The 20,559-nt window shown below is 38.4% G+C and overlaps 1 protein-coding gene and 1 non-coding gene across 2 annotated transcripts in view; one reads left to right on the top strand and one right to left on the bottom strand.

The window, feature by feature from the left end:
• The window catches only part of ADGRB3 (adhesion G protein-coupled receptor B3), a 789,966-nt gene that overhangs the window by 253,689 nt on the left and 515,718 nt on the right, over nt 1-20,559 (bottom strand). The gene's annotated exons all lie outside the window — the stretch shown is intronic.
• Nucleotides 759-865, top strand: LOC132500454 (U6 spliceosomal RNA). Its single transcript, XR_009534045.1, has one exon. It is a non-coding gene; the product is annotated as a U6 spliceosomal RNA (small nuclear RNA).

The raw sequence follows: 20,559 nt of genomic DNA, 5'->3' as shown, positions 1-20,559 counted from the left end.
TAATTCCTTTCTCCTATTTGCACCATGAAATCCTGCACTTGGGCTAATTTCCTCCTTCACTGTTTCTTATCCTCTATTCTTTCTTTGATGCTACTCTCCAACTTCATTATTCTACACTTTTCTCTTTCACTTTTGTTTTCATCCCATCTACATTATCTACATTTTTTAAAGAAATTCTATTAGGTTCCAGAGGAGTTTATTTAATTCTACACACATACACTGAATTCTTAACTCCACTAGTTGATACTATAAGGTAGAACTCAAGAGCTGCCTAGGTTCATATTTTGGTTACCTTACATACTTGTTGTATGGGTTTGGCCAAATCACCTTCTGTATTTCAGATTAACTTCAGGTTAACTCAACTGTAAAGTAAAGATAATAGTAATACCTATTTCATTAAGTTCTGAAGATTAAATAAATTAATGCATGTAAAGAGTGTAAATGAGTGCCTGACATACAATCAGCATTTTATAAATGCTATCTATCATTATGTTTTATGCACTGTGTTAGTCTCTAGGCAGATGGATGGTTCAAACATAGATCCATGTTCACAAGGAATTTATGGTCTAGTGGTGTTCCAGCAAGTTAAATTATCTACCCTAGGAAGAGGCTGGCTGAAACAAGCTCTACATGGAAAAAGAATTCATAAACTATAAAGAACTGGTCTTGCATGTTCACTGCATCATTATTCACAATAGTCAACATAGGGAAGCAACCTAAGTGTCCACCAGTGGAAGAATGGATAAAGAAGATTTGGAGTGCTTGCTTTGGCAGCACATATACTAAAACTGGAATGATACAGAAGAGATTAGAATAGCCCCTGTGTGAGGATGACACACAAACTCGTGAAGCGTTCCATATTTTTATGACACATTAAAAAAAATGGACTTAATTGATTTTACAGGACATTCCATCCAAAAACAACAGAATACACTTTCTTCTCAAGTGCTCATGCAACATTCTCAAGAATAGATCATATCTTGGGTCACAAACCAATCCTTGGTAAATTTAAGAAAATTGAAATTGTATCAAATATCTTTTCCAACCACAATGCTATAAGACTAGATATCAATTACAGGAAAAAATCTGTAAAAAATACAAACACATGGAGGCTAAACAATAAACTACTAGACAACCAAGAGATCACTGAAGAAATCAAAGAGGAAATCAAAACAAACCTAGAACAAATGACAATGAAAACACAATGACCAAAAACCTATGGGAGCAGCAAAAGCAGTTCTAAGAGGAAAGTTTATAGCAATAAAATTCTACCTCAAGAAACAAGAAACATCTCAAATAAACAACCTAACCTTGCACCTAAAGCAATAAGAGAAAGAAGAACAAAAATCCCCTGAAGTTAGTTGAAGGAAGTAAATCATGAAGATCAGATCAGAAATAAATGAAAAAGAAATGAAGGAAATTATAGCAAAGATCAATAAAACTAAAGGCTGGTTCTTTGAGAAGATAAACAAAGTTGATAAACCACTAGTCAGACTCATCAAGAAAAAAAGGGAGAAGACTCAAATCAACAGAATTAGAAATGAAAAAGGAGAAGTAACAACAGACACTGCAGAAATACAAAGAATCATGAGAGATTACTACAAGCAACTATATGCCAATAAAATGGACAATCTGAAAGAAATCAAGAAATTCTTAGAAAAGCACAACCTTCCCGGACTGAACCAGGAAGAAATAGAAAATATAGAGACCGATTATAAGCACTGAAATTGAAACTGTGATTAAAAATCTTCCGACAAACAAAAGCCCAGTACCAGATGGCTTCACAGGCGAATTCTACCAAACATTTGGAAAAGAGCTAACACCTATCCTTCTGAAACTCTTCCAAAATATAGCAGAGGGAGGAACACTCCAATACTCATTCTATGAGGCCACCATCACCTTGATACCAAAACCAGACAAAGATGTCACAAAATATCACTGATGAACATAGCTTCAAAAATCCTCAACAAAATACAAGCAAACAGAATCCAACCACACATTAAAAGGATCATACCACATGATCAAGTGAGGTTTATTGCAGAAATGCAAGGATTCTTCAATATATGTAAATCAATCAATGTGATACACCATATTAACAAATTGAAGGATAAAAAAATATGATAATCTCAATAGATGCAGGAAAAGCTTTTGAGAAAATTCAACAGACATTTATGATAAAAACCCTCCAGAAAGTAGGCACAGAGGGAGCTTTCCTCAACATAATAAAGGCCATATATGACAAACCCACAGCCAACATTGTTCTCAATGGTGAAAAACTAAAACCATTTCCTATAAAATCAGGAACAGACAAGGATGTCCACTCTCACCACTTTTATTTAACACAGTTTTGGAAATTTTAGTCACAGCAATCAGAGAAGAAAAATAAATAAAAGGAATCCATTCAGAAAATAAGTAAAACTGTCACTATTTGCAGGTGACATGACACTATACATAGAGAATCCTAAAGATGCTAGCAGAAAACTATTAGAGCTAATCAATGAATTTGGTAAAGTAGCAGGATACAAAATTAATGCACAGAAACCTCTTGCATTCCTATACACTAATGATGCAAAATCTGAAACAGAAATTAAGGAAACACTCTCATTTACGGTTGCAACAAAAAGAATAAAATACCTAGGCATAAACCTACCTAAGCAGACAAAAGACCTGTATGCAGAAAACTATAAGACACTGATAAAAGAAATTAAAGATGATACAAACAGATGGAGAGATATACCATGCTCTTGGGTTGGAAGAATCAACATTGTGAAAATGACTATACTAGCCAAAGCAATCTACAGATTCAATGCAATCCCTATCTAACTACCAATGACATTTTTCACAGAACTAGAATAAAAAATTTCACAATTGGTATGGAAACACAAAAGACTACCAATAGCCTAAGCAATCTTGAGAAAGAAAAATGGAGCTGGAGGAATCAGGCTCCCTGACTTCAGACTATACTACAGAGCTACAGTAATCAAGGCAGTATGGTACTGGCAGAAAAACAGAAATATAGATCAATGGAACAGGATAGAGAGTCCAGAGATAAACCCACACACATATGGTCACCTTATTTTTGATAAAGGAGGCAAGAATATACAATGGAGAAAAGACAGCCTCTTCAATAAGTGGTACTGGGAAAACTGGACAGCTACATGTAAAAGAATGAAATTAGAACATTCTCTAACACCATACACAAAAATAAACTCAAGATGGATTAAAGACCTAAAGGTAAGACTGGTCACTATGAAACTGTTAGAGGAAAACATAGGAAGAACACTCATTGACATAAATCACAGCAAGATCCTTTTTGACCCACCTCCTAGAGAAATGGAAATAAAAACAAAAACAAACAAATGGGATCTAATGAAACTTAAAAGCTTTTGCACAGCAAAGGAAAATATAAACAAGATGAAAAGACAGCCCTCAAAATGGGAGAAAATATTTGCAAATGAAGCAACTGACAAAGGATTAATCCCCAAAATTTACAAGAAGCTCATGCAGCTCAATATGAAATAAACAGACAACCCAATCCAAAAATGGGCAGAAGACCTAAATCGACTTTCTCCAAAGAAGATATACAGATTGCCAACAAACACATGAAAGGATGCTCAACTTCACTAATCATTAGAGAATTGCAAATCGAAACTACAGTGAGGTACCACCTCACACTGGTCAGAATGGGCATCATCAAAAAATCTACAAACAGTAAATCCTGGAAACAGTGTGGAGAAAAGGGAACCCTCTTGAACTGTTAGTGGGAATGTAAATTGATACAGCCACTATGGAGAACAGTAGGGACATTTCTTTAAAAAACTAAAAATAGAACTACCATATGACCCAGCAATCCCACTACTGGGCATATACCCTGAGCAAACCATAATTCACAAAGAGACATGTACCACAATGTTCACTGCAGCACTATTTACAATAGCCAGGTAATGGAAACAACCTAAGTGTCTATCAACAGATGAATGGACAAAGAAGATGTGGCACATACATACAAGGGAATATTACTTAGTCATAAAAAGAAACAAAGTTGAGTTATTTGTAGTGAGGTGGATGGACCTAGAGACTGTCATACAGAATAAATCAAGTCAGAAAGAGAAAAAACAAATACCATATGCTAACACGTATATATGGAATCTAAAAAAAAGCGTTCTGAAGAACCTAGGGGCAGGACAGGAATAAAGACACAGATGCAGATAATAGACTTGAGGATACAGAGAAGGGGAAGGGGAAGCTGGGACAAAGTGAGAGAGTGGCATGGACATATATACACTACCAAATGTAGAATAGATAGCTAGTGGGAAGCAGCCATATAGCACAGGGTGATCAGCTCGGTGCTTTGTGACCACGTAGAGGGTGGGTTAGGGAGAGTGGGAGGGAGATGCAAGAGGGAAGAGATATAGGGATATATGTATACGTATAGCTGATTCACTCTGTTATACAACAGAAACTAACACACCATTGTAAAGCAATTATACTCCAAGAAAGATATTAAAATAAAAAATAAATTAAAAAAAGAAGATACGGAGTATTACTCAATCACGAGAAATAACAAAATCCTGTCATTTGTGACAACGTGAATGGCTCTTGAGTGCACAATACTAAGTGAAATGAGTCAGGCAGAGAAAGACAAATACTATATGATATCGCTTACATATGGAATCTAGAAAAGCCGAGCTCATGGAAACAGAGAGTACAGTGGTGGTTACTAAGGGTGGGAGGCAGGAGAATTGAAGAGGTGCTGGTCAAAGGGTACAAACTTCCAACTAGTAGATGAATTCCTTCTGCGGATCTATGGATAGCATTATGATTAAAGATAACAGTACTGTACTACATACTTGAAAGTCTCTGAGAGGTTAGATCTGAAATGTTCTTACAACAACAAAAAGGTAATTATATGATGTGGTGGAGTTGTTAGCTAACACTACAGTGGTAATCATATTGCAATGCATGTGTTTCAAAATCAACACACTGTACACCTTCAACTTACATGACCTTATATATCAAGTATATCTCAATAAATTGGGGGGAAAAAGACTTAGATGAGACCCATTGACTCTGTGCAAATTTAGCAACCCACAGTAGGAGGGTACCTCAGGTTTATCCTTATATTTTTATGAAAGTCAAGTATTGTAAAGCAATAAGAATCATGGAATTATGATTATTGTGAAATTGGGATAGTAAGGCCCCTACACGGGAGTAACTAAGTTCTTTGAAGATAGTCTGAAAATAAATAATTTAAATAGCATCAAACTTACACACTGAAAAAAGGTGAGAGGAGAAAGTAGCACCATCCATTTACATTTTTATTGTGTGGCTTGTTGAGAAAGCACTAAATATAGATTGCTTGGCTTCAGGCCTGGATCAATGATTCTTGGAGCTCTTTTTTTTTTCTTTTTTCCTTTGGGGAAGAGAGGTCTATATATGCTATGTGATTTGCCAAAGAGCAGAAATAGACTTTGGAAGAAATTCTATGATTCCAGTTACTATCCATTAAAGGCAAAGAAGGAACATTTTAAATGATCATTATTATCCCTGTAGAATAAATAATTGTCTTCAACTCATGGACTACAGGATCCCCTAACAGCTTTCTTCATTTAAATGGAGGCTTTAAATTTTAATAAATGACTCTAAGCTGTGGATTTTGTCATTTTGGCTTTGGGGAATTAAGTCTTTAGGTAAAATTGTGATGTGGCAAAGATACCGAAATACGTTTTACTTTCAAATACAGGGAGAGCTCTTATATACTTTTTCTTGTGAACAGACAGGTGACAGTGAGGATAAGCAGACGTGTCTCAAATACTGATGATAAGCACACACAGTGTTCACAGGGGCTTTCACTTTTCATAGATTGGGTGCAGTCCTGCTACAATGTCTCACTGGAAATAGAGTAACTGGATTTTTTTTAATGGAGAATGTGTCCATATGTGAACACATTGTGCTGACTTTTTTTTTTTTCATGACTTTATTTTTTATTTTATTTTTTTGAATGTATAAATTTTTTTTTTTTTTTTTTTTTTTTTTTTTGCTGTACGCGGGCCTCTCACTGCTGTGGCCTCTCCCGTCGCGGAGCACAGGCTCCGGACACACAGGCTCCGCGGCCATGGCTCGCGGGCCCAGCCGCTCCGCGGCACGTGGGATCCTCCGGGATCGGGGCACGAACCCGTGTCCCCTGCATCGGCAGGCGGACTCTCAACCACTGCGCCACCAGGGAGGCCCTATAAATTTTTTTTTATTTTACAAATTTAATCAGTTATACATATACATATGTTCCCATATCCCCTCCCTTTTGCGTCTCCCTCCCACCCTCCCTATCCCACCCCTCCAGGCAGTCACAAAGAACCGAGCTGATCTCCCTGTGCTATTTCCTTTCTCTGTAGGGAGACGGCTCTAGTATCTCTTTAGGGGGCGGGTATGAAGGAGACTTTCAAAGGCACTTGTGTCCAAATGCCATGCCAGAAGAAACACTGTTACCTTGGTTGTAATCTTGCTGTGTGGGCCCTTGCCTCACACAAATACCTGGGCACTGGAGCACTCCTGGAGCAAAATTTTAACACTTGGAAGTTGGTACCAAGCTGTTACCAAGGTGTTCACAGTATCAAGAATTTTTGGAAAAAGAAATCACACCTAATATATGAGGTTGACATATTCTGGAATAAAATATGTTCTGTAGTGCGAACAAAGAAAGGAAGAAAGGTTAAGTTTTTTGAATACGAACCATGATTCACATTGAATTTAATACTCTTTGAGTAGTTTTATTACATCCTCATTTTTATAACAGAGGGAAAGTAAGATGCAGAGGGCTAAGTGATATGTCCCAAGTCACCCCGTGATTAAGTAGAAACTGGATTAGAAGCTACATCTGTAGTTTCAAACCTAGAAATAACCAGACCATCACACACTCACTTGATGGTTACAGAAAGCATCACAATGACTGACTTCATGTATCTGAAGATATAAGGGAAATTTTCTAACATGGCAGAGTCTACTCATGTTCAAGAATGAGAAGCCAGGAAACCACACATAAGCAACATGAATTAAAACAGCAGTCATTTCTTTTAGGATAAAGAAGAAAACAGAAATTATGGAAGTCTCCAGTTAGGTGTAAATATCAGTACTTAATTTCCAAAAGAAATACACTATGTGGTTTAAAAAATGTGTTTTCTCTTAGTATTTTCAAAGCAACATTGCCTATCAAGACTTGAATATGATGACGAAGGTGGTAATTACTGTGGAACAAATAACACATAGCAAAATTTAATGGCAGATTTAGACGTTAACTGATATTAAGGCCTCAAACCTAAAAAACAATTTTGTGTAGTTTATGGGTCAGACTGACCTGTACAGGATCAATTTTGACAGGAGTCAGAAATCAGAAATAGACTTCTAAAGGGACAGAACATAGCTTAGGCACTGTCATGATAGAGAGAATCATGTAATTTTGAACGAGAGATTTGCAGACTACTATGCACTTTTCATAAAACATAGCGAAAAATCCAGTTTGGAAATTGCAATTTAGGAATACCATCTTCACTGAGAAATTACTCAAATTTGAAGGCAAGAATTATAAAGTTTAGTTTGTTTCAAATTCATGTCAGCCAAGACATAAGCAAACAGTCATTAATATGAGGATGTCAAGAAGGAAATGATGCCAGAAATATTGTGTTATCCTTTTCCCTTCAGTGCATATTTACTGACTGTGTAAAATATGTTAAGGCAGAACCTGGTGCAAAGTCTAAGTAGAAATAATAATAAACAAAATGTGTCTTAGTGGGCTTGTAGTAAATGTTTTAATGCCATATCTAAGCTTCAGGCTTCAGGATTGAGATTGGGAAGAGACATCTCCGTTTCTGACCTCCTTTTCAGTTTGTAAAGGTATGAGGCAGATGGTTTGGGGCATACCATGAGTGACTTTGGATGATTCTGTGTGATAACTACATTTGGACCTCAGAGATTGCTGGAACATTAATGAACGGCCATTGTGGTGCCTAAACCCAATTTCTAAGGGAGACACATTTGATTTTATCTCTTAGCATGGAAACACAATTACTATCTAATTAGTGATAAATTAGGTATTTTTATTAGACAATGTTTGTAAAGCACCTTACTATAATGTGCATTACTGGGTATGAAGAGCTCAAAATTATACAGTCAACATTCAGCTATGGGTGGATGTGAAACTCCTTTCTGTATTTATTTTAGAATTGCTCTTGGTTTTCTTCAGCATGGTCCCAGTCTCAATCAGTAGTGATTTGATAAATGTTCTCCAGCCCTACAGTTTTCTCAGTAACATCCAGATTAAAACTTAGTGTCCTTTGGGTGAATACAGTCATATTCAAACATTTCCATGATCTCTTTTCCCTTTCAACACTCTTCCCAAACTCCCTTTCCTCCTACTCTCAAACCTGATTTAAATCTGTGTCAGAAAAGACCAAAGAATATTTGCACAAAAGGAGCTTGTGAACAAATTGGTGACAGGCTGTGAGTACGGTTTGGGTCACTTCTCTGTTGGTCAGTCCTCACCTCATCTGTCCAATGAACACATCCAGCTTCGGACTCCATGGGTGGCCTGTTTGATGGTTCAGGGGCATCCAGCTAAGTGACCATCTATGGTCTCCTGACCTCATGCATCTCCCTGAAAAATGGCCACCTCTAATGCACAGTCTATCCCCCTGCCTTCACAGGGTCCTCTGCCTCACTGGGTGGGACATGGCAGTCCCTTCCCTGGTCATCTTCAGGCCCATTAAAAAGTACAGAATTCCCATCCTGTTCATTTTGACTTTGTAGGAACCTGAGGGAAGAGTGATTTTTTACCTTTCCTTTAATTATTTATTTATTTAATTAATTTTTTAATAGATATTAATTGGAGTATAATTGCTTCACAGTACTGTGTTAGTTTCTGTTACACAACAAAGCCAATCAGCTATATGCATACACATGTCCCCATATCCCCTCCCTCTTGAGCTTCCCCCCATCCTCCCTATCCCACCCCTCTAGATCATCGCAAAACATGGAGCAGATCTCCCTGTGCTACGCGGCTGCTTCCCACTACCAACTCTTTTACATTCAGTAGTGTATGTATGTCGATGCTACTCTCACTTCACCACAGCTTCACCCTCCCAGCCCATGTCCTCAAGTCCATTCTCTATGTCTACCTCTTTATTCCTGCCCTGCAACTAGGTTTATCAGTACCTTTTTTTTTTTTAGATACCATATATATGCGTTAACATATAGTATTTGTTTTCTCTTTCTGACTTACTTTACTCTGTATGACAGACTCTAGGTCCATCCACCTCACTACAAAAACCTCAATTTCATTTCTTTTTATGGCTGAGTAATATTCCATTGTATATATGTGCCACAGCTTCTTTATTCATTCATCTGTCGATGGACATTTAGGTTGTTTCCATGTCCTGGCTATTCTAAATAGTGCTGCAATGAACATTGGGGTGCATGTCTCTTTTTGAATTATGGTTTTCTCAGGGTATATGCTCAGTAGTGGGATTGCTGGGTCATATGGTAATTCTATTTTTAGGAATTTCCATACTGTTCTCCACAGTGGTTGTATCACCTAATTTATTTTACAACTCTCTAATCTCTCTACAGCCCTTTGATGGTGTTGGAGAGTGGAGTAATAAGAGACGAGGTACATCCTAGCCAGGGAACTGGGTGCTAATCCCCCTTGTGGGTTGAAATCCTGAAATGTGGGAGGGAGACACATCCACAGGCTGGAACAGGGAAGACTAATGACCTCGCTTCTTCTCCCCACACACTGTTCTCAAAAGTTCCTCTCCTCCCTCCAGCCTCTGACCCAATCTCACCTCACTACACTCGTCCCTAGTATCTTCCTAAAGGCAAATTCCAGTGAATCCACTTGGCCTCATGTTCATTTTGGGAAGAAGAGAGTCTGGTCCGAGGTTATTAAGGTTCTTTAATTTAGGAGCTGAAGCATTAACCACTATGGTTCTCAGCTTGGAGATCCCACTACGTAATCTGGCAAACTCATCTTAGGGTTGAAAGGGTCAATCTCTAAAGGAAGAGAAGGAAGGGAAGTTCTTGATGATATGACCTCCCTGTGTTAAAAATGACTATGTTAGCCCTTGGACCTAAGCCACTCACAATCCATAGTCAGAAATATGAACTGGGGAGTGCAAACTAAAAGATGTGGTCTTGACTTGCGTTCCCAAATGTGGGACAGAGCACACATTTTCATCACTTTGCTGCTTCCCCAATTCACTGAAATGATGTCAAATATATTCTTAAGATAAGTCCCAAGGTCCAAGTAGAAATTTTGAGACCATGGATGCAGACGGAATGAGACTGGAAGAGAAACCAGAGTAGAGCCAACTGCCTTCAAGGTGAGAGGTGAGCGTTGTTGTTTTCAAAGAAGCACTGGAGAACTTTCAGAGTCACTAAAGAAATTAAATGAAGAGGAGCGAGTTAGGTGCCCTCCTCCTGTTTGGATGCACATAGACTAATTGAGTTAAAGCTTGAGAAGTCTCCAAAGAAAGTGCCTGGTCTGTCTGGGGAGGGCTCCAAATATCGGTTTGGGAGCTGAAGAAAGAATCAGAGTGGAGGATAAGGGGAATCTAGACTCCCACAAATGATACGGAAGAAGGGCTCACACAAGGGAAGGCAGCACTGTCCAAGAGGGATGTTAAGCTGGGAATTGCTTGGTCTGCCTGCTTGTTCCCTGCCCATGTGCCCTCAGAGGAAGCCTGCCTCCTACAGACCTCTGCCTGGTAATGCAGACCCTGCAAGGAGTCCTTGCAGCCAAAGGGAGACTACCCATGGGATTCTCCCATGTCAGATGTATAGATACAAACAAAACACAAACAAACCATGTCTTTCATCCACTAATATGGACTGACAACTCTGCACCTCAAGGCTTCTGAAGAAAACCAATGGCAAAAAGAAAAATACCAGGAAGTAGATAGACAATGGCAGACTCTAAAGGAAATAGAAACTATTAGGGGAAGAAAATAATTTCACATTTTTCTAATTGTTATCCTCAGGGAGATTTGATAGCATATTGCATACATGGACAAAGAATAGGCTGCTCTGTAGAAAGAATGAGTCAAAAAGTGAGAAAACATCCTTGGAAATTGAAATTATATTTGCCTTAAATTTAAAAAAATATCAAAAGAACTACTCAACGATAGAGTGAAGATACTGAATGCTGAATTAGTGACCTGGAAGATAAAGAGCTAACATTAGTTTTTCATTTGATATGAACTCATTTACCCCACATAGCATTCCTACAAGGTAGGTACCATTGTTATTACCCTCATTTTATGGATGGAGAATCACAGACAACACAGAGATTAAGTAATTAGCCAAAGGTCCTACAGCAAGTAAGTGGCAAGGACAAAATTCTAACTGTGGCAGTCTGTAGTGTAGAAAAAGATAAATATATGGAAATTAAAGGAAGAAAAGTTAAGAGATGTGGGAAGATCTAGAAAATCCATCATCCTTCTTACAGGAATGTTAGAAAGGATGAGGAAATAATCTAAGAAATAATAGAAGAAATTTTCATGGTGTTGAAGAAAGATTAGAATCTTGAGCTACATGAAAACAACTTTTGGAAAAAAAGAAACAAAATACCCACTTAGACACAAACTCTATGTAAAATACAAAGAAGATTAGAAATGCTAAACATTATGGAGAGTTTAAACTATCATCTACGAAAAAACACAAACCATAGTCCCATGCGGTGCTGCGTGGTGGGGGTCAGTGGTGACTCCAAAGTTTATGGGGATGATGACTTAATCCCAGAAGCTTATTTCTAGGCAAGCTCTCAATCAAATGAAAATGCAAAAGGAAGAGATCTTTGGATGGAAGCCAGATCACGTAAGTCCTCTGCCCCAACTCTCCAGTTTCTATTTCACGCCAAGTAATTCAGTCCTGACAAAGGCCCACAAGGCTCTCTATATTTTGCATCTTGTTGTCTCCATCTCTAAAATTGCTGTCACTCCTCTCTGGTCATACTGGCCACCTTGCTGCTCCTAGATGTGCCCCAACTCCAGGCCTTTGTAGCCCCTCTTCTGACGAATCTCTTCACCAAATATCCACCCGGCTCGCTCCTTCACACCCATGAGGTTTAGACTCAACTGTCACCTCAGGGACTCCTTCCTTAAGAACTCTATGTAGAATTCCCTTCCCCTCACCTCCCCATTATCAATATCCTTCTCTCTGTTTTATCTTTCTTCATAGTGTTTATGACATAGCATGTGTAGCATATTCTGTAATTTGCTGATCGTATTTATTGTTTGCCTCCATCCACTGGAATATAACTTCCAGATGTGTGTCTATTTAGTGCACCGTTGTAGCTCAGGCATCCAGAACAGTAACAGACACACAGGAGATCTATAACATACTTTTGGTGAATGATTGTTGAACATTCTGCAAGAATATGATTAGAGAATTTCAGAGGTAGGAAATAAAAGTTTCCAAAACAGGCAGATGAGTATTGACATAAATTGTACTTATATGAGACAAGACTTTTAAAATCTACTTTATTATTTAATCCTATTGTATTACCTTCACTCTCTACTGAATGTAAAAAAATACAAAATGTTAGTTAATTTTTAATTTCCCAGCCTAGTGATGTTCGTCTATGCTCTGAAAATGTATTCATTTCTATGTAGGCCATAATAGCTCCTCAATCAGAAACCTAGAATAACAAAGACTACCATGATTAACTATTAGGTGACATTTGGAAATCAAAATGGCAGAACCAAGCTGGTTTCAAACATACGTATATAGTTTTGCTAAAACACTGCCGTGGCAAAAATATGTTAGTGACTTTGAATATAAAAACTCATGCTGTGTAACAACTTCTTTAAACCTTAAAACATTCTTTGTCACCACATAGACTTGGTTTTAGCGAATAGCTTGAGTATTTTTTCTTATAAAAAAATGAAAGAATAATGAGTTTTCCTGGAAACATGGTTCCAAGACTACATCTCCCCTTGTTTTTAGATTACTTGCAGACTTCTGTAAACTCAGAGACATCATACTCTACATTTTCTAGAAAAGTAGAAAAATGAACCTAAAGATTGCAAACCAAATTTAAACAGATGCTAAAAGATAACCGCATACATGTAGAGAAGCAAATTCAAATTGAAACAGGTTTTTCTATTTTCTAGTAAAAATACAGACTTCTCTTTTCTTTCTATATCCAAGGGAGGTAAAGAAATTACTTAATTCAAACAATTATTCCTTCTACCAAGTCACAAAAGTAGCATGATCAATCTGTCGATGACACACAACGTTTCTCAAACTTGAGTGAGCATCAGAATCACCTGGAGGTCTGGCTAAAGCACAGACTGCTGGGCCCCATGGCTAGAGTTTCCTATGGAGAAGGTCTAGCATGGGGCCCAAGAGTATACATCTCTAACATGTTCCCAGATGATGCTGATCCAGCTGATCCAGGGACCACACTTTGAGAAGCACTGCAGTATACAAATACATACTCTCCAAGCTTTTGGATTCAGAACTCCTGTTCCCTTCCCACAAACCTCGTCCATGGGTCGTTTCCTCCATCTCACTTAATGGCAACTCCATTCCTCCACAGCTCAGACTAATTTCTCTGAAGTCTTTCGTGAATCCCCTACTGCTTTCATACTGTGAATCCAACCTTGCAAACATCTTACGGCCTCTACTGCGACCATCCTGATAGAGACACCAGCATCTCTCACCCAGATCACTGAAACAGACTCACATTTGAACTTCCTGCTTATATGCTCCCTCACGTACAGCTTGCAGTAACACAGTAGCTACAGAAAGATACATTTAAAATGTAAGTTTATGTCATTCTTCCGCTCAAACCCTGACAGGACTCGTGTCCTCAGAGCCAAATCCCAAGTCCTTGTAATGGCCCAGAAGGCCCTGCACCATGTGGCCTTCAGAGCTCTCCAAAGTAACCTCTTGTTAATCTCCCCCCTCACAGCACTACAACCACTCCAGACTCCTTGCTGTTCCTTGGGCAAGCCTGGCACTCTTCTATTTCATGCCTTTTACCTACCCCAGCTGCCCCCTCTGGCTGGCATGCTCTGTCTCCAGAGGGTCACGGGAATACATTTTCTCACTTCCTTTGTCTTTGCTCCAATCTCCCATTTCCATGAGGGCTTTGCTGGCCACAGCCCTGCCCCAATCCCCACCCACATCCTTTTGCTCTACATTTTATTGTTCCCATAGCATGTATTACCTTCTATAACATGATGTGCTTATGTATTATGTTTCTTGTTTATAGCCTGTGTACCCATGTTGGAATAGATGCTCTGAGAGGACAGAAATCGTGTGTTTTACTCACTTCTGTGTTCCAAATCCCTACTACGGTCTCACACACAGCAGGCACAAATAAATACTGTTGAATGAATGAGTGAATAATTATCCCTATTCACTTAACGTTTCATCAGGCTGATAAATTTCATGCTAACAATCTGCTCTAGAATCAGCCACTCATCAATAATTCTCTCTGAAATAACATTTTAGCTCAGCGAGACAAAGAAATATAAATTATCAATAATTTCTGACTTCTGTGTAAGTCAGTAGTTTTCTATGACAGTGATTAACTGGCAAAAAGGCATTTATATGGTGGCATGTGAACTCAAACTACTGTTAATAACAAATGTCAGCTTTGAGAAATCTGTAATCTAGAGTATCAGGATATGTCCATTACAATGGCAGCTCTAATTCTTTTTGAGTAGAATAAAATATGAACAAATTAGAGCTTAACTCATATTATATTCCTTTAGGGCATATTTATCATATAGTCTTCATTTCAAAGGAAAAACAATATTTAGAATATTGTCACCAAAAATACAGTTTTCTTATAGATAGACCAAATATAAATTTGGTTATTAATTATTAATTAATCATTTTAAATACTTTATATGGTAATATATTCCCATTTAAAATAAGTATATGTACATACTAAGGCATATTTTTTTGATAAAACAGTGGCCTATTTATGGGTTTCTGGTACCAATCAGATATTGAGAACATCTGGGACTGTGGTTTGACTCCCTAAAAAACTATTCCAACCTCCAGTCTGGTGTGACACCTTCTGCTGCAGAGGCTGGGAATCTGAAATGGAACATGTCCTAGAGGCCCTGCAGCCAGGGCTGAATGTCACTTAGTTTTCATCAACCACATGCACTCACATGAGGGCTGAAGTTAGAACGGAGCTGAACAAGAAGAGCAGAGGGTGCCAGGCATGCATCCCGTGGTGCAGATTGGTGTCTGCCTTTCTTTCCTGTAGGCAGCTTCTTGATGATAGTAGGAGTGTCACTTATCCAGGTGGCTGGCTAAGTTCTATGTTGAGGCTTTGAGGGTCTCTTCTAGAAACCAAGCCCAGTGGATTCAGTAAGCCATTGAATACCACATGCTAACCTTGGAAAAGCAAATTGTTTCCTGGTAGTTTGACCAGAACAGAATCCCAGGTCTGGTACCTAGTCATCAATGCATGAGTTAGAACAAGCTTCTGGTCTCCAAAAGGGTGAATGATACCAGAATTACACCATATCTGGGGGGATCTCAATGCTCATGTAGTTTAGCCATTTCATTTTACAGGTAATGTAATGGAGCCAACTGCTTTCTCAATTTGATTGATGATAGAGCCACAGCTAGATGTCAGGTGCCCCTGACTGCCTGTTCAAAGTAATTCTTGTTATAATCACGTAGACTTGGGCCTAAGCATTCATTACACTGTTACTTCTGTGACTTTGTAAAACGCATGTATTGGTAAAAGAGTCAGAAAACAGGAATGGAAATTCTGGATGCTGCAATCAGACAATGCTGTTATCTTCACGTTTAAAGAAAGTCATTCTAGAAATGGATGATACAGCTTTGAACTGAGGACATCAGCAATTCCTAAAACAGGCAGTAGTGAAGGGAAAGGATGCTCTTTGGAGGCCATTGCATAATAAGCTCCCAAACTTAATTTTAACCTAATTCAATAAAACACATCATACTCAGACACAAGAAGACAAGACGATAGTTACAGGGCATTGAAATTTGTCTTGGGTTTGAAACTTTCTGCCTTAAAGCTCAAGATAATATAAAATTTAAAAACAAACTGTCCTTGATTCATCACCCTTATTTCTGAACTTGTTGAAATAATTACATTTTAAATTAATGTTTACTCCTGAAATATTACCTATTGCCTGTGAAAGTCTGGCTTACTGTAATATGGCTGTGATATTACTTATTAAGGGGTGATGATTTAGATAACACAAGTATATATTTTTCTCTTCCTTCCTTTTAAAGATAGAAAAAATATATATATATATGCCTGGTGGCTTGAGAATCACCAAAACCTCAGGAATGTATATTCTGTTGGAATAACATACTTTGCACTTTATTGGGGGATTATACATTTCAACAGTAGTAGAGAATATAAATATAATGGAGTTCTATGCAACCCTACCAACAGTTGTAGAAATATATTTATTGACATAGAACTATATTAATGATACAATAAATGAAAAAGCAGGGCATAAAACTGTATATAAAGCATAAACCCATTTCTGCAACTATATTCTCATTATATCCAGAGCCAGATCTATATTAACATCCTGGTAAAATTTTAAAAAAAGGTTTAAGAATGTGTACCAACAGAGATGATGGGATTACAGGTACTTTTTTGGTCTACACTTTTCTCCAGTTTCTTTCAGACACTATGTATTGGCTTTTGTAATAAAATAATGATAGTGGAAGTATCCCAGAGGCTTTGACTTATGAAATCAGCACAGCCCAACTGGAGGGAAGGGGCATCCAGCAAGCAGACCGCCAGCCAAGGTCCAAGACGGCAGGTCTGTGCCCCTTGCAGCACGAATGAAACCCGTGCATCAGCCAGGCACATGAGCACGCCTGGCATGCCTGCTGTCATAATGTGTTCTCAGAGCTCTGTCCCAGGCCATGAGCCACCTGCCTGAGGACGGTCCATTGGTTATTGAAAGTTGTCTTCTGAAAACCATATATATATTTTTTGCTCTGACAATGAAGTTTATTTGTTTATTTTATTGGAGTAGAGTTGATTTACAATGTTGTGTTAGTTTCTGCTGTTTAGCAAAGTGAATCAGTTATGCATATACATATATCCCCTCTTTTTTAGATTTTTCCTATATAGGTCATTACAGAGTACTGAGTGAGGTTCCCTGTACTCTACAGTAGGTCCTTATTAGTTATCTATTTATATAGAGTAGTGTGAATATGTCAACCCCAATCTCCCAATTTATTCCCCCCCCACCCTGTCAACCCCTGGTAACCATAAATTACTTTTCTACATCTGTGACTCTATTTCTGTTTTGTAAATAAGTTCATTTGTATCACTTTTTTAGATTCCACATATAAGTGATATCATATGGCATTTGTCTGTCCCTGTCTGACTTACTTCACTCAGTGTGACAATCTCTAGGTCCACCCATGTCGCTGCAAATGGCATTATACCTTTATCTCACTCTAGCTGTGTTACGCTTAAAGAAGACACAACTGTTGTTGGATACTATAACTTTCAGGACCTCCACCTTCTTCATACCACCTGGAACAAAAAATTGCCTTCAGTTTTCATTGTAATCAGTGAAAATAAGCACCCACAATCCCCGATTTTTCCTCCTACAGCTTACATGGGTCTCATCAAAGAAAACACTTAGCCCTGGCCAGTCAGTCCTCTCCCTGTCCCTCCATCAGGTCCTGCCCTTATTCCCCCTAACACCTGAAGTCTCTCTCTCTCTCAGTATATCTTTCAATAGGATATATATAAATAAATAAATAAATAAATAAATAAATAAATATATATATATATATATATATATATATATATATATATATATATATATATATTCTGTTTTTTTGGAGAATCCTGACTGACATGCCCACACCCACTTTGACTTAGATGTAGTAAGAGTTGGGTAATATTCAAGGATTTTGGAACCAGAGAAAGAAGGGGGAAACCTTGGTCTTGTCTTGAATGAGTCCATCACTTTTCCAGGCTTCGGATTCTTTATCAGTAAAATGATGTACTCACCTAAGGGTTCTTGTAAGGATTAAAAGTGAAGCACTTATGGGCTTCCCTGGTGGCGCAGTGGTTGAGAGTCTGCCTGCCGATACAGGGGACATGGGTTCGTGCTCCGGTCCAGGAGGATCCCACACGCCACAGAGCGGCTGGGCCCATGAACCATGGCCACTGAGCCTTCGCATCCAGAGCCTGTGCTCTGTGATGGGAGAGGCCACAACAGTGAGAGGTCCATGTACCACAAAAAAGGAAAAAAAGAAAGTGAAGCACTTAGGACAGTGCCTGGGACAGAGTGAGTACTCAGGGGTACTGACTTAAAGGAAAAAAAAAAAGATGAAAGCCATGTTGAAATGCTATGGGTATGCTCCATTTTTTTTCTCCCAAAATGTCATTGTTTGGGTCCTTCATTGTCCTAGGCACCAGAAATTCTGCAGAAATCCTAGTATTACACTGGGGACATAAGAGAGCAAGTAATGCAAATCTCTGTTTTAAGATGCACTTGAAAGAGAGCTTCCTTGCTCTGTGAATTCTAATACCCAGGCTGACTGAGGGGACATGATTAATGTCTGTTTAAATCAGACCTAAAGTAATAGTCATTCACTTATTTGGTACTTCAAAGCATTATTAGGAAAAGTCATAAAGATAAAAATTATACCCACTGCACCACACAGGAAGTCTTTGAATAAATCACTTAGCTGAAGCAAAATAATTGACTGATGGCCTCAATCATGTAAGTTTATCCTCTCATTTTCATGCCAGGAAACATTGCAACAAATAATATAAACTTCAGGACTAGGTAATATGTAAACATATTTAGTCATTTTGTATAAATATTTACAATCTATTGAAGTAAAAATTTGCTTTCTCATTTAATTTACTGAGAATTAAAAAGAAACTGGAATTAGCCATTATATTGTGGTTACTAATTATAACTTTCCTTTATTTTAGTTTTTTTAGAACTTGAATTTCTGTTAATTTGTAAAATCACGTAAGAATTAGAAAAAGTATTTCTCTGGGGAGTAACTGGAGGGGTGTGTGTGTGTGTGAAATTTATGTGCATAATACACATAAAACACACATAGATATGTATATGTATAAGATGAATATTTTATGGTATTAATGTTTTAGAAAAATGGAAAATGTGCATGGAAAATGCACATTTAGAAACATGGAAAAATGTGCATGAAGTGCATACTTAAATTGTTTCTAGTACTCTCATCTCTATAGTATTAGAGTCCTAGAAAGTTTTAGCCAGAGACTACACTTCTCAGCCTTTATTGCTACCTGGTGGGACACATGGTTTTGAGTAAGTGTTGGTCAAAGGGACGTGAGTGGAAGCAATGTGATCGGCTACCACATCACATTCTATAAAGGAAAGTGTTCAACCTCTACCCCTTTTCTTGTCCCTTTCTGCTATTCTGCTGGGTTCAATGGGGCCTCTGCCTTTGATCCAGAGGTAGAAGCCAAGCAGAGGACGACAAAGTAGTACCACCTGGGAAGGGGGTGGTCCTCAGGTGAACTTGTGGACTGAGGCACCTCCCTTCTCTGGCTGGCCTGCCTGCCCACGTATGGACTCTTATGAACAGACAGGGTAACTTCTTCCTTGTTTGAACCCCTGCATTTTTAGGTCTGTTTGTTGTAGTAATTTACTCTATGTCTTAAATATCACAGGGCCCATTTGTAATCAGGAGATGCCAGTGACCAAATGATGAGATCACTTCTGCCTGTGAGAGGATCTCAAACCACTGGGATCTATAACGGATTACTTCATGGCCACTGAAAGTGACCCAGATGCCAACACATACCCAATAGTCTACCCAGCTGGAAAATAAGTCTTTCATTCTTTCTATCAAAGGTATCACAGACAGGTCTTTGAACCTGATGGCTCATATGTGCTCAATGGTTCTGTTTCTCCTGCTTTTCACAAGTCTGAAGTGAAATGACATTTTCATTAAAAATATTTCATTGTGGCAGTCACAATTATCTTGGTTCATGTCATAGAAAACCAAACCCAAACTGAGTAAACAATTAGACAAACATGTTGAGTTGTTTAGCTGAAGAATCCAGTGTTAGTGTGAAGTTCAGGTATGGCTTGAGTCAGAAGTCCCATGATGTCACCAAGGATATACTCATATTCCTTCCTTTTTTCCATGCTGTTTCCCCGTATGACAGTTTTTTCCTAATGTTGATTCCCCAAGGTCACAAGATGGTTGCAGGAAGCAACCAGGGCTTCATACTGTTTCATTCAGGCCACAGAAAAGGGAGACAGTTGTTGCAGAAAAAGCCATAAGCTGTGGTTTTTATGGACAGTCCTAGGTCAGGTGCCCACCCCACATCCATCAGGTGGCCTTGATTTAGGTTAAATGCCATTGCTTTGGTTAGGAATAAGGTCAAACTTACACAAAACCTATGGTTTTATATGGAGGAATGATTGGTTCTCCTAAGGACAATGGTGATATTCTTCCCAGAAGGAATGGGACTACATGTTGGGCAGCAAAATAGCACTTAATATATTTCAACCCCAGTGT

This window comes from Mesoplodon densirostris, chromosome 12 (genome assembly GCF_025265405.1).
Source record: "Mesoplodon densirostris isolate mMesDen1 chromosome 12, mMesDen1 primary haplotype, whole genome shotgun sequence".
In the NCBI taxonomy this organism is placed as follows: domain Eukaryota; kingdom Metazoa; phylum Chordata; class Mammalia; order Artiodactyla; family Ziphiidae; genus Mesoplodon; species Mesoplodon densirostris.
The sequence above is the reverse complement of the archived record's forward strand: the minus strand, read 5'-3'. Positions and strand labels throughout refer to the sequence as shown.